This window comes from Saccopteryx leptura, chromosome 1 (assembly GCF_036850995.1).
Source record: "Saccopteryx leptura isolate mSacLep1 chromosome 1, mSacLep1_pri_phased_curated, whole genome shotgun sequence".
NCBI lineage: Eukaryota > Metazoa > Chordata > Mammalia > Chiroptera > Emballonuridae > Saccopteryx > Saccopteryx leptura.
Window position 1 is genome coordinate 57,329,420 of NC_089503.1, and position 13,559 is coordinate 57,342,978.

The window sequence follows — 13,559 nt, forward strand, 5'->3', positions numbered from 1 at the left end:
GTCATCCTCAAGTTCATAGGAGCCATTAGTGAGAGAGATGAGAAGCATCAACTCGTAGTTGGGGCACTTTTTTAGTTGTTCACTGGTTGCTTCTCATATGTGCCTTGACCCAGAGGCTCAAGTCAAGCCAGTGACTCTTTGCTCAAGCCAGTGACCTTGAGCCAGTGACCATGTCGATGATCCCATGCTCAAGCTAGAGACCCTGTGCTCATGCTGGTGAGCCTGAGCTTAAGCCAGTGACCTCAGGGTTTGAACCGGGACCTTAGAGTCCCAGGTTGATGCTCTATTCACTGTGCCACCGCCTGGTCAGATGGCAAGTCTTTGATTAAAGCTTCCACCATCTTTTACTACTTTATTGGATAAAAAGCACAATACATAATTGAAAAAACTGATAAAGGGGACAACATGAAAATTTAAAACTTTTCACCTCAAAAGATATCACTAAAGAATTTAAAAGATAAGTAACAAACTGGAGGTAATATTTGCCAAACACAAGTCTGAGAAAGGACTTGTATTCACACTATTCAAAGAATGCTTACAACTCATTAATAAGAAAACAATGCAGTCAAACAATGGGCAAAGGAAGTAAATGGACATTTCATCACAGAAAGTACATGAGTGCTTAACATATACTGAAAAGTTGCTCAACATCATTAATCATTAGGGAAAAGCAAGTTATATGCACAATAATATACCATTTACACCCATTACAATGACTGACAAATAAGACAGTTAATAACAAATAGTGAGATGTGAAGAGACTGGAACCCTCAAACTTTGCTGATGGGAATGTAAATGTACCGCCCCTTGGAAAACAGTGGCAGTATCTCAAAAGTTAAGTGTAAAAGTCTTTCGACCCAGTCTGACTGGTGGTGGTGCATAGGATAGTGTTGACATGGAACACAGGTTCCAGGTTCAAAACCCGGAGGCTGTTGGCTATGTGCAGCCTCACCAGCTTGTGCACGGGGTCATTGGCTTGAGTGTGGGATCATCAACATGATCCCCTAGTCTCTGACTCTAAGCACAGAGCTCAAGATCGCTGGCTTGAGCAAGGGGTCACTGGCCCAGCTGTTCCCCTCCCCCCCCCGTCAAGGCATGTATAGAAACAATGAACTAAAGTGAAGCAACTATAAATTGATGCTTCTCATCTCTCTCCCTTCCTGTCTCTCTCTCTCTCTTTCACTTAAAAAAAAAGGCTTATGACCCAAGAATTCAAGAGAAATGAGAATATATATCACAAAAAGACCTGCATGTGAATGTTCATAGCACCATATTCATAAAATCCCCAAATTGGAAATAACCTAAATGTCCATCAACAGGTAAACAGAAAAAATTTATAGTATCAACACAATGGAATCATTCAGCAATGAAAACTAATGAACTACTGATACATGCCATGTCATGGATGAAATTTAAAAACATGCTAAATTAAAGTCCATTTGTACAAAAAGCCCAGTAAAGGCAAATTTATAGAGATAGAAAGTAGATTAGTGGCTGCCTAGGGCTGAATTTGGGAATAGAGATTAACTATAAATGTGTATGAGAAGGAAAGAAAATGTTCTAAAATGCATTTATGCTGAGGTTGCTTCACCTGGCAAAATTATTGTAAACTTCAAATGAGTAAATTTTATGATATGTAAAATAAGTGGATTAATAAATGAATGATTGCCTATCAGACAAATCTCCCTTGCAGTGAGCATATAGGGAATCTTATATGATTCGAATTTCTCTGGGGTGTTCTATGAGGGATGTATTCTAAGGAATTTAGATCTGGCTCCATAAAAATCTATCATCTGAGACAATTTCTACTTCATTATAAACGTTGAGGCATTGGTTGGAACAACATGGCAATCAAGCAGGGAGTCTGTGCATGGTGTAGATGCAGATGATGCTAGTACAGACATTTAGGAGGGTAGCCCATTGACCAAGAATGTATTTTAGAGGAGAGTTTATTTCAGTTGGCATAAGTATGGTTGGCTAAATTGAGGGTTATAGACCAGAGCCGGAGGAAAGAAAAAGGGCTGCATCATATGACTAATTAAAAAATGAACATGAAGCACATTACCAAAAATACCAACACAAAACACACCATCAAAATCTTTGTCAACTTTTCTATTTCTTTAAAAATTACTTCTTCTTACCTGTTTGTGGGTTAGCATGTCCCTCCACAGAAATCTTCTGCTTGAAGGCTGCGATTTTTCTGGACAAGAACCAGGGCTCTGATAGGTTGAATTATCCAAGTGTTGGTTTATGGTGGTGACGTCAGATGCATGAGGCTATTTTCCTGTCAGTCAATTATGGCTGGGTATTTAGGAAAACAAAAGGAGAGAACAGAAACACTTGTTGACAGAACCAAATGATCTGATCAATCTATTCACTTCCAGCAGCAGAATGAAAGAGAGAAGAACAGAGCATGGGCCTCTTGGGGGGTGGTTCATGAGGTCTCAGTTGATGACTACTTTCAAAAGAACATATTATTAGAATTTGGGGAGGTGCAGAAAAGGGAGAATTAGTCTTCTCAGATACTTTAACTAACTTACTATTTTTTTAAAATTAATTTTAGAGAGTGCAGAAGGGAGACAGAGACAGAGAAGTTTTGATTTGTTGTTTTATCTCTTTATGCATTCATAGGTTGATTCTTGTATGTGCCTTGACCAGGGATCAAACCTATAACCTTGGCATATTGGGATGACACTCTAAGCAACTGACCTTCCCAGGCATGGCTAACCAATGTGTGTGTGTGTGTGTGTGTGTGTGTGTGTGTGTGTGTGTGTGACAGAGACAGAGAGAGGGACAGATAGGGACAGACAGACAGAAAGGAAAAATGATGAGAAGCATCAATATTTTATTACAGCTCCTTAGTTGTTTATTGATTGCTTTCTCATATGTGCCTTGACGTGGGTGGGGGCTACAGCAAAGCAAGTGACCCCTTGCTCAAGCCAGTGACCTTGGGCTTCAAGGTAGCGACCTTTGGGCTCAAGCCAGCAACCATGGGGTCATGTCAATGATCCCACACTCAAACCAGTGACCCAGTGCTCAAGCTAGTGAGCCTGTGCTCAAGTGGTGACCTCGGAGTTTCGAACTGGGTCTTCCGCGTCCTAGTCAGATGCTCTGTGTGTCACCGCCTGCAGGCTAACCCAGTGGTCAGCAAACGCAGCTCGTGAGCCACATGTGGCTCTTTGGCTCCTTGAGTGTGGCTCTTCCACAAAACACCACGTGTGGCCGCGCAGGTACCCGCAGGTATGCGGAGCAGGCGGGCTGCCAGATACGCAGCGCGGGGGAGGGGCGGGCGATTCATGCACAAGTTGGAACCGGTGGACCTCAGCAAATATACCTCAATCAGATTGAGGACGTTTTTAGCAAAGGCCAGTTTAGGAGTACCCTAATTAAGTTAATAACAATGTACCTACCTATATAGTTTAAGTTTAAAAAATTTGGCTCACGAAAGAAATTTCAATCATTGTACTGCTGATATTTGGCTCTGTTGACTAATGAGTTTGCCAACCACTGGGCTAACCAACTTATTTTTGATAATTCCATTTGTCACCCCTATTTGCCAGAGCTCTGTGGGTGAAATGGACAGTGGATCTATTTAGAAATCTTGAGGGCTTTACAGTCTATTTATGAAGATGTGTATCAAAATTACTATCAATAATAAAAGGTGTTTTATTTATTTACTTTTTAGTTTTATAAGAAATTTATGCATCTGCGAACAGATGGGCTGAGACCCTAGTGGTGTCAGCCCATAAAAGGTGATTTTACATAAAGGCATGAAATCATCTTGGAAATAAACTTGTCAATAGTCATCATGCAAGCCCTTGCCTATAGACATGAGTATGCTTTTACTCATTTGAGAAGGTCCGCAATAACTGACCATTCAGTCAGAACACTTGACTTTGTATAAAACTCACCTTAGAGGGATGAGTTCCTCTGTTTGCGTTCATTTTCCTCTACATTGTGGGCACGATGAAAAAGGCAGCTCTTGTAATACTGATAAGCTAATTCTGAAAACATGGAGCATACCAATTATACTTAACTATTTTTAGTATCCCTCCTTGAATATTTCTTTACTTATGAGTGCCGTGCTGCTAGAGAGCCAAGTTCCGGTGTATTCCACAGTTGTCTGGGAAGTGCCAGGATGATTTGGGTATAAAATATGCCTTGATCATTTTACTATTCTGAATTTAGGGCCCAATTTATAGAAGAGAAGCTGAAAAAAGTGTTGTCAGGAATTAGCCTGAGTCTTGGCTGTGTTATTAATACGAAAACTGAATTTTATAACATTGGCATTAAGAGTTTTAACTTCGCCTGACCAAGTGGTGGCGCAGTGGATAGAGTGTCAGACTGGGACATGGAGGACCCAGGTTTGAAATCCCAAGGTTGCCAGCTTGAGTGTGGGATCATCTGATTTGAGCAAGGCTCACTGGCTTGAGCCCAAGGTTGCTGGATTGAGCAAGGGGTCACTTGGTCTGCTGAAGCCCTCCCAGTCAAGGCACATATGAGAAAGCAATCAGTGAACAACTAAGGTGCTGCAACAAAGAATTGATGCTTCTCATCTCTCTCCCTTCTTGTCTGTCTGTCCCTATCTGTCCCTCTCTCTGCCTCTGCCACACACACACACACACACACACACACACACACACACACACTCACACACACTTTTAATTTCTCTAGAAGTGAGAAACCCTACTGTTTTATACCATGACCCAAGAGCATGATATGAGCCAGCACAAAATAAAAAAAATTAACATGTGTTCTGAGAAGTAAGAGTTCATATTGGGGCTGGGTAGGACCATAATACTGCTGTCAGGGGAAAACACACAGAAAAAAAATTACTTTTATTTCATTCCTTCATGTTAAATGTAGAATGTATACTCAAAGACCATTTTTTTCATCAGAGTGGCCACATTATTTAAAGCTTTATGCTCCTTGAAATAGAAGTAATCCTAAGGAGCACTTCTGGAATGGCAGAAGAAGGACATCTGAAAATACACTCTTCCATAAAAGCAAGCCCCCAGCAAAACGTCAAACTCCCAGAACTCTGGAAATTGACCAAAACTTTCCAAAATCCAAGGAGCATTTATTCAAGAAAAATGGTTGAATTTCAGTAGGAAACAGCACGTTCGTAGCAGTTTAACTTGCTTTTTTCCCCATCCTCTCACCAACTCTATAGTAGGCTTCAGAACCAGCTGTCTCACTAGAGTAGCTGAGAAACAGCAGCTTTGTAGCCACTAGAGGGGGCAGAGTGGGTGTGGAATTCCTCCAAAAGCCCTGTCCCTAGAAAATGTCACTATTTGATCTATCTGGCAGATCCTGGAAAGAGCCCCATTCATAGGACTTGTCGTATTTGATCTGACTCAGAGCTCACACAGTGAGAAGCTGCATATCTAGGTGTTTGTCTATTTTAAACTATCAGCAACAAACTGTTTGACATTTCAGCTGCCTAAGGCAGGAATACCAGTTGAGACAAACAAGAGGCTAGTCAAAAATCTGAAAAGGAATAGTAGGAATGAGATGTAGATAGCAGGCTTTGAAAACTGTTACACATACCCAGGGTCTAGAAATCGACATGCATTTGCAGAACTGTTTATAAATCTAGGAAATACATGAAAAGGCCACAGTCTCTCAATTCTAGTAACCTTGAAGCCAGGCTGAAGCAGGAACTGAGGAATAAGGCAGAATAAAGTAACAGAACTTTGAAGGCTTGCCTGAACCAACACACTGAGTCCCCTGGCAAAGAATAGAAGACATTCAAGAAAATCTCTGTCCAGGAATTAGCTGACCACTAAGCTAATGGGCAGTAATGTCAGTGACCACACACGAGAAAGAAAACAGGCTTTACAGAATTAGTCTTTGAAAGTCAATAAACAAATAAACAGCATCAAAAACAAACCCTTGGAATATTTAATTTCCAGAGATGCTATATTATGTCACTTAAAATGATTGGTTTTTAACCCTTCCCCACTACACAATGAGACAGGCAAAGAAACAGGAAAGCATGGCTCACACAACAGGAGAGAAAAAAAGCAGTCAATAGAAATTGTCCCTGCCTGATTGGTGGTAGTGCTGTGGATAGAGTGTCAGCCTGGGACACTGAGGTCCCAGGTTTGAACCTGGAGGTCAATGGCTTGAGCACAGTCTTGGGCATGGCTTGGGTGCATGCTCACCACCTTGAGCCCAAAGGTCACTGGCTTGAAGCCCAAGGTCACTGGCTTAAGAAAGGGATCACTAGCTTGGCTTGAGATCTCCCCCTCCTCAGGGCACATATGAGAAGCAATCAATGGTGCCACAATGACTAGTAGATGCTTTTCATCTCTCCCTTACTGTCTCTTGCTAAAAAGAAAGAAAGGAGGAAGGAAGAAAGGAAGGAAGGGAGGGAGGGAGGGAGGGAGGGAGGGAGGGAGGGAGGAAGGAAGGAAGGACGGAAGGAAAGAAGGAAGGAAGGAGGGAAAGAAGGAAGGAAGGAAAGAAGGAAGGAAGGAAAGAAGGGGAGAAAGAGAAAGAAAGAAAGAGAGAGAGAGAGAGAGAAAGAAATTGTTCCTGAGGAAACACAGATGTTAAACTTATTGGACAAAGTCTTTAAATCAGCTGTTATAAAAAAGAACCAGAGGATTCAAAAATGATGTCTGACCAAAAAGAGAATATCAATAAAGAGATATAAATTATTTTTTAAAAAGCAAATAGAAATCCTAAAGTTGAACAGAGTATTAACTAAAATAAAAAATTTATTAGAGCTTGACCTGTGATTGTGCAGTGGATAAAGTGTTGACTTGGAATGCTGGGGTTGCCAGTTCAAAACCCTACTTTGTCCAGTCAAGGCACATATGAGAACCAACTTCTACAAGTTGATGCTTTGCCCCCTTCTCTCTCTCTCTCTCCACTCTCTAAAAAAATCAATTCATAAAATTTTCAAAAATTTACTAGAACTTAGTCAACTTAATATAAAAAAAATTTTTTTTTGCCCTGGCCGGCTGGCTCAGTGGTAGAGCATCATCCTGGCATGCAGGAGTCCTGGGTTCAATTCCCGGCCAGAGCACACAGGAGAAGCGCCCATCTGCTTCTCCACCCCTCCCCTTCTCCTTCCTCTCTGTCTCTCTCTTCCCCTCCCACAGCCAAGGCTCCATTGGAGTAAAGTTGGCCCGGGCGCTGAGGATGGCTCTATGGCCTCTGCCTCAGGCGCTAGAATGGCTCTGGTTGCAACAGAGCAACGCCCCAGATGGGCAGAGCGTCGCCCCTGGTGGGCGTGCCGGGTGGATCCCGGTCGGGCGCATGCGGGAGTCTGTCTGACTGCCTCCCCATTTCCAACTTCAGAAAAATACAAATAATAATAATAATTTTTCTTTTCTTCTTTTCCAAGGGAGAGGAGGGGAGATAGAGAGATAAACTACTGCATGTGCCCTGACTGGGATCCACCCAGCAACCCCCATCTGGGGCCATGTTTGCAAATGAGCTTTTTTTAGTGCGTGAGGTGGAGGCTCCATGGAGCCATCTTCAGTGCCTGGAGGCTATGTGTTCAAACCAATTAAGCCATGGCTGTGGGAGATGGAGAGAAAGAGAGAGAGAGAAAAGGTGGAGGGGAAGGGTGGAGAAACAGATGGTAGCTTCTCTTGTGTGCCCTGACTGGAACTCAAACCAGGACATCCACACGCAGGGCCAATGCTCTACCACTAAGCCAACCAGCTAGGGTACAAAAAAAATTCTAATCATGCTTAATGGTAAGAAACTGGAAGCTTTACCATTAAGATCAGGTATAAGGTAAGGATGTCCCCTCTCCCTGCTCTCCTTCAACAACATATTGGAAGCTCCAGCTAATGACATAAGATAAGTAAATGAAATAAAATATATACAGATTGGACAGGAAAAAATAAAACTATCTTTGTCATGGTAACAATGAACTACTTTGACACCAGATGAAATGCTCTGAGGGGCCAATGGGTGACAACAGCCCCAGTCCATAGACCAAAGGACTAAAACCCCACCCCCAGCCTTACTCAAATATTTATTAGTCAGTACAAATAAGTCAAGGAAGCAGACAGCAGAAGTTTTCAGGGGATGAAGTAAAGGACAAGGAACATGCTAACTTCTAATCTCTCTTCTAAGAGCCTAAACATTTCTGTTATTGAATCTTATCCTGTTGATTTGCTATTTCTAGGACGGGGTCAGAGAGGCCCTGGACTCTCATTAGCTCAAGGCTTTCACTGTCTCTGATTGTTTATCCTAACTCTGCATATTGCCATAGTATATTCCTACATTTGTCATGAATGACATGTTCTTCTATGTGCAAAATAGAAAAAGAATTGATAAAAAATGTGCTGGAACTAGTAAGTGATTACAGCAAGATTGTAGGATACAAGGCTAATATACAAAAGTTACTTGCCTTCTCACATACTAGCAAAAAAGAAAACAAAACAGCATGATTTACATTAGCATCCAGAAAAATGAAATACTTAGGTATTAATCTAATAAAAATATATAGAAGATCTATATAAGGAAACTACAAAGCTCTCATGAACAAAATATAAGAAGAACTAAATAAATGGAGAGATGTTTTACGAATAACAAGATTCAATATTGTCATGATGTCAGTTATTTCCAACTTGATCTATAGATTCAATGCAATCCCAATCAAAACCCCATTAAGGGCCCTGGCTGGTTGGCTCAGTGGTAGAGCGTCGGCCTGGCGTGCGGGGGACCCGGGTTCGATTCCCGGCCAGGGCACATAGGAGAAGCGCCCATTTGCTTCTCCACCCCCCCCTCCTTCCTCTCTGTCTCTCTCTCTCCCCCCCCCCCCCCCCACCACGCAGCCAAGGCTCCATTGGAGCAAAGATGGCCCGGGCACTGGGGATGGCTCCTTGGCCTCTGCCCCAGGCGCTAGAGTGGCTCTGGTCGCGACAGAGCGATGCCCCGAAGGGGCAGAGCATCGCCCCCTGGTGGGCAGAGTGTCGCCCCTGGTGGGCGTGCCGGGTCGATCCCGGTCAGGCGCATGCGGGAGTCTGTCTGACTGTCTCTCCCTGTTTCCAGCTTCAGAAAAATACAAAAAAAAAAAAATAATAAATAATAAAAAAACAAAACCCCATTAAGTTATTTTGTAGATATTTACAAACTGATTCTACAGTTTATGGAGAGAGCCAAAAGACCCAGAATAGCCACACAATATTAAAAGAGAAAAGCAAAGTTGGAGAACTGACACTACCTGACTTTAGGATGTACTATAAAGACACAGTCATCAAAACCATGTGGTATTGGCAAAAGAATAGACAAACAGATCGATAGAACAGAATGGAGACCCCACAAGTAGATCCACAAATAATTCTCAACCAATCTTCAAAAAGGGAGCAAAGGCAATATAATGGCAAGGCTTTTCAATAAATGGTGCTGGAATAACTGGATGTCCACATGCAGAAAGATTAATCTAGGCGCAAGTCTTATAGTCTTCACAAAAGTGACTTCAAATAGATCAGGCCTAAATGGATCACAGATGCAAAACTATAAAACTCCTAGAAGATAACATAGAAGAAAATCTAGGTGACCTTGAGTTTGGTGGTGACTTGTTAGATACAACACCAAAGACATGATTTATGAAAGAAAGAATTGATAAGCTAGACTTAATTGATATTTAAAATTTCTTCAATGATTAAAAACCACAGACTGGGAGAAAATATTTGTAAAAGACATATCTGATGAAGAACTGTTATCTAAAATATGCAAAGAACTCTTAAAACTCAACAATAAAAAAATAAACAGATTACAAAATGAGCAAAACAGTTGAATAGACACCACTCCAAATGTGATAGACAGTTGGTAAATAAGCGTTAAAAAAGATGCTCAATATTATACATCATTAGTGAATTGCAAATTAAAACAATTAGATACCACTACACATCTATTAGAATGGCCAGAATCTGGAACACTGACACCAAATGCTGCTAAGGATGTGGAGCAACAGCAATTCTCATTCATTGATGGTAGGAATGCAAATTAGTACAGTTTTGGAAGACAGTTGGGAAGAACACTTTGGTGGTTTCTTACAAAATTAAAGATACTCTTACCTTGTGATCTAGCAATCATGTTCTTTAGTATTTCCCTAAAGGAGCTGAAAACTATGTCCACACAAAACTTGCACACAGATGTTTATAGTAGTTTTATTCATAAGAGTAAACCTTGGAATAAACCAAGATATCCTGCAGTAGGTGAATTAATAAATAAACTGTGGTATATTCAGACAATGGAATATTATTCAGAACTAAAAAGAAATTAATTATTAGCCTGACCAGGTGGTGGCGCAGTGGATAGAGCATGGAACTGGGATGTGGAGGACCCAGGTTCGAGACTCTGAGGTTGCCAGCTTGAGTGTGGGCTCATCTGGCTTGAGCAAAAAGCTCACCAGCTTGGACCCAAGGTCACTGGCTTGAGCAAGGGGTTACTCGGTTTGCCAAAAGCCCACGGTCAAGGCACATATGAGAAGGCAATCAATGACCAACTAAGGTGTCACAACAAAAAACTAATGATTGATGATTCTCATCTCTCTCTGTTCTTGTCTGTCTGTCCTTATCTGTCCCTCTCTCTGACTCTCTCTCTCTCTCTCTCTGTAAAAAATAAATAAATAAATAAATTATTAGGCCATGAAAAGACAAGGAAAAAAACTTAAATGCATAAAAAACATTTGAATTAAAAATATTTAGTACAGGTTTTCAGCAACAGATTTAAAGTAGCAGAAGGAAGATCTACAAACATGAAGATAGAATATAAAAAATTTTCATTTAAAAAGATAATTTATTCATTCATCTTAGAGAGGGGAGGAGGAAGGGAGGAAAGATAGAAAGAGAGAGAATGGGGAAGGAGCAGGAAGCATCAACTCCCATATGTGCCTTGACCAGGCAAGCCCAGAGTTTCAAACTGGTGACCTCAGCATTCCAGGTTGACAAAATTGTTCATTCTTAAGAACCAAAAGTTGTTAGGGGTTGGAGGGATGGAGGGATACATAGGCAGAGCAAAGAGGACTTTTAGGGCAGTGAAAATACATAATAAGGATACATCATTATACATTTGTACAAACCCAAGGAATGTACAACACCAAGAGTAAAGCCTACATAAACTACAAACTTTAAGTAACTAAGATATGTCAATGTATATTCATCAGCTGTAACAAATATACCACTCTGGTAGGTGATGTTGGGAATAAGGAGAGAAGCTATCGTATTTCCCCATGTATAAGACGCACCTTTCCCCGAAAATTTTGGGGTCTAAAAACTGGGTGCATCTTATACAATGGTTGTAGTTTTTTTTTTTACTTGCATTTCCCGCTTTTCGCACTTGGGTTTTTTTGTGTGTGTGTGTATTTTTCTGAAGCTAGGAACGGGGAGAGACAGTCAGACAGACTCCCGCATGCGCCCGACCAGGATCCACCCGGCACGCCCATCAGGGGGCGACGCTCACGGGGGGTGGGGGGGTGGGGGGGGGTGCTCTGCCCCTCCGGGGCATCGCTCTGTCGCGACCAGAGCCACTCTAGCGCCTGGGGCAGAGGCCAAGGAGCCATCCCCAGCGCCCGGGCCATCTTTGCTACAATGGAGCCTTGGCTGCGGGAGGGGAAGAGAGAGACAGAGAGGAAGGAGAGGGGGAGGGGTGGAGAAGCAGATCGGCGCTTCTCCTATGTGCCCTGGCCGGGAATTGAACCCAGGACCTCTGCATGCCAGGCCGATGCTCTACCACTGAACCAACCGGCCAGGGCCTTTTCGCACTTGTTTTTGTGCTCATTGTTGAAGACAGCAATTCGTCATCAGACACAGATGAAGACAAGCTAATAGATGGGAGTTTTGACAGTGATGAGAATTTGTATGAATTTTATGATGAATAAAACTTGAGTTCAATTACCATTCTTTTTCAAATATCAGGCCCCCAAATTAAGGTGCATCTTATACATGGGAGCGTCTTATACATGGGGAAATATGGTATTTGTGTGTGGGGGCAGGTGGCATATAGGAAATCTCTGTACCTTTCCTTCAATTTGTTGTGAACCTTAAACTGTTCTAAGAAAGAAGAAGTTTGAATTAAAAATACTTACTAGAGGCCCTGGCCGGTTGGCTCAGTGGTAGAGCGTCGGCCTGGCGTGCAGGAGTCCCGGGTTCGATTCCCGGCCAGGGCACACAGGAGAAGTGCCCATCTGCTTCTCCATCCCTCCCCCTCTCCTTCCTCTCTGTCTCTCTCTTCCCCTCCCGCAGCCAAGGCTCCACTGGAGCAGCGATTTCCCGGGCGCTGAGGATGGCTCTGTGGCCTCTGCCTCAGGCACTAGAATGGCTCTGATTGCGGCAGAGCAACGCCCCAAGATGGGCAGAGCATCGCCCCCTGGTGGGCATGCTGGGTGGATCCCGGTTGGGCGCATGTGGGAGTCTGTCTGACTGCCTCCCCGTTTCCAACTTCAGAGAAATACAAAAAAGGAAAAAAAAATTAAAAAAAATACTTACTAGAGGTTCTCAGCAACAGATTTAAAGTCGCAGAAAGAAGATCTACAGTCTTGAAGATAGAATAGAGAAATTATCCATTCTTAAGAACCAAAAGAGCCTGACTACTGGTGAGGCAGTGGATAGAGTGTTGACCTGAGTGTTGAGGTCCCAGGTTCGAAACCCTGAGGTCACTGGCTCAAGCACAGGCTCAGGAGTTTGAGTGTGGTGTCGCCAGCTTGAGTGTGGGATCATCAACATGATCCCATGGTCACTAGCTTGAGCCCAAAGTTGCTGGTTGAAGCCAAAAATTACTGGCTTAAGCAAGGGGTCACTGATTTGGCTGGAGTTACCCAGTCAAGGCACATATGAGGAGCAATCAATGAACTACTAAAGTGACACAACTACAAGTTGATGCTTCTCATCTCTCTCCCTTACTGTTTTTCTGTCTGTCTGTTTCTCTTGCTCTCTCTCTCTCTCGCAAACAAACAAACAAAAAAAACCCTAAAGAATTTTAGAAATGGACAGAGCCCCAGAGACCTGTGAGAATGTCATCAAGTATACAGAAATATGCACAATGGGAGTCCTAGAAGGAGGAGAATGAGAAAGCGAGAGGTAGAGAGAGAGAGAGATTTCCAAATAATGGTCAAAATCTCTCAAATTTTATAAACACATTAATCTACACATATAAGAAGCTTAATTAACTTGAAGTAAGATAAACTCAAAGAAATTCACACTTACACACATCAGAATTAAACTACTAGATGACAAAGACAAATAGAGAATCTTGAAAGTAGCAATAAAAAAACAACTCATCATTTCTAAGGGATCATCAATAAAATCAACTGCTAATGGTTCATTAGAAACTATGAAGACCAGGAGGCAGTAGGATAACATATTCAAAATGCTAAAAATAAAAGACTGTCAACCGAGAATTTTATAACCAGAATAATTACCCTCAAAAATGAAGGAGAAATTAAAAATACCCAAATAGCGCTGGCCAGATAACTAGGTTGGTTAAAGCATTGTCTCAAAGAGCAGAGGTTGCCAGTTAGATCCCCGGTCAGGGCACATACAGGATCAGATCAATGTTCCTGTCTCTCCCTTCCTCTCTCTAAAATC

The 13,559-nt window shown here is 42.2% G+C and overlaps 1 long non-coding RNA gene across 1 annotated transcript in view; it reads right to left on the reverse strand.

The window, feature by feature from the left end:
* The window catches only part of LOC136394498 (uncharacterized), a 54,107-nt gene that overhangs the window by 32,633 nt on the left and 7,915 nt on the right, over positions 1-13,559 (reverse strand). Inside the window, exon 2 of the long non-coding RNA XR_010749200.1 lies at positions 2,142-2,301. This is a non-coding gene — a long non-coding RNA (uncharacterized lncRNA). The remainder of the gene's footprint in view (positions 1-2,141; positions 2,302-13,559) is intronic.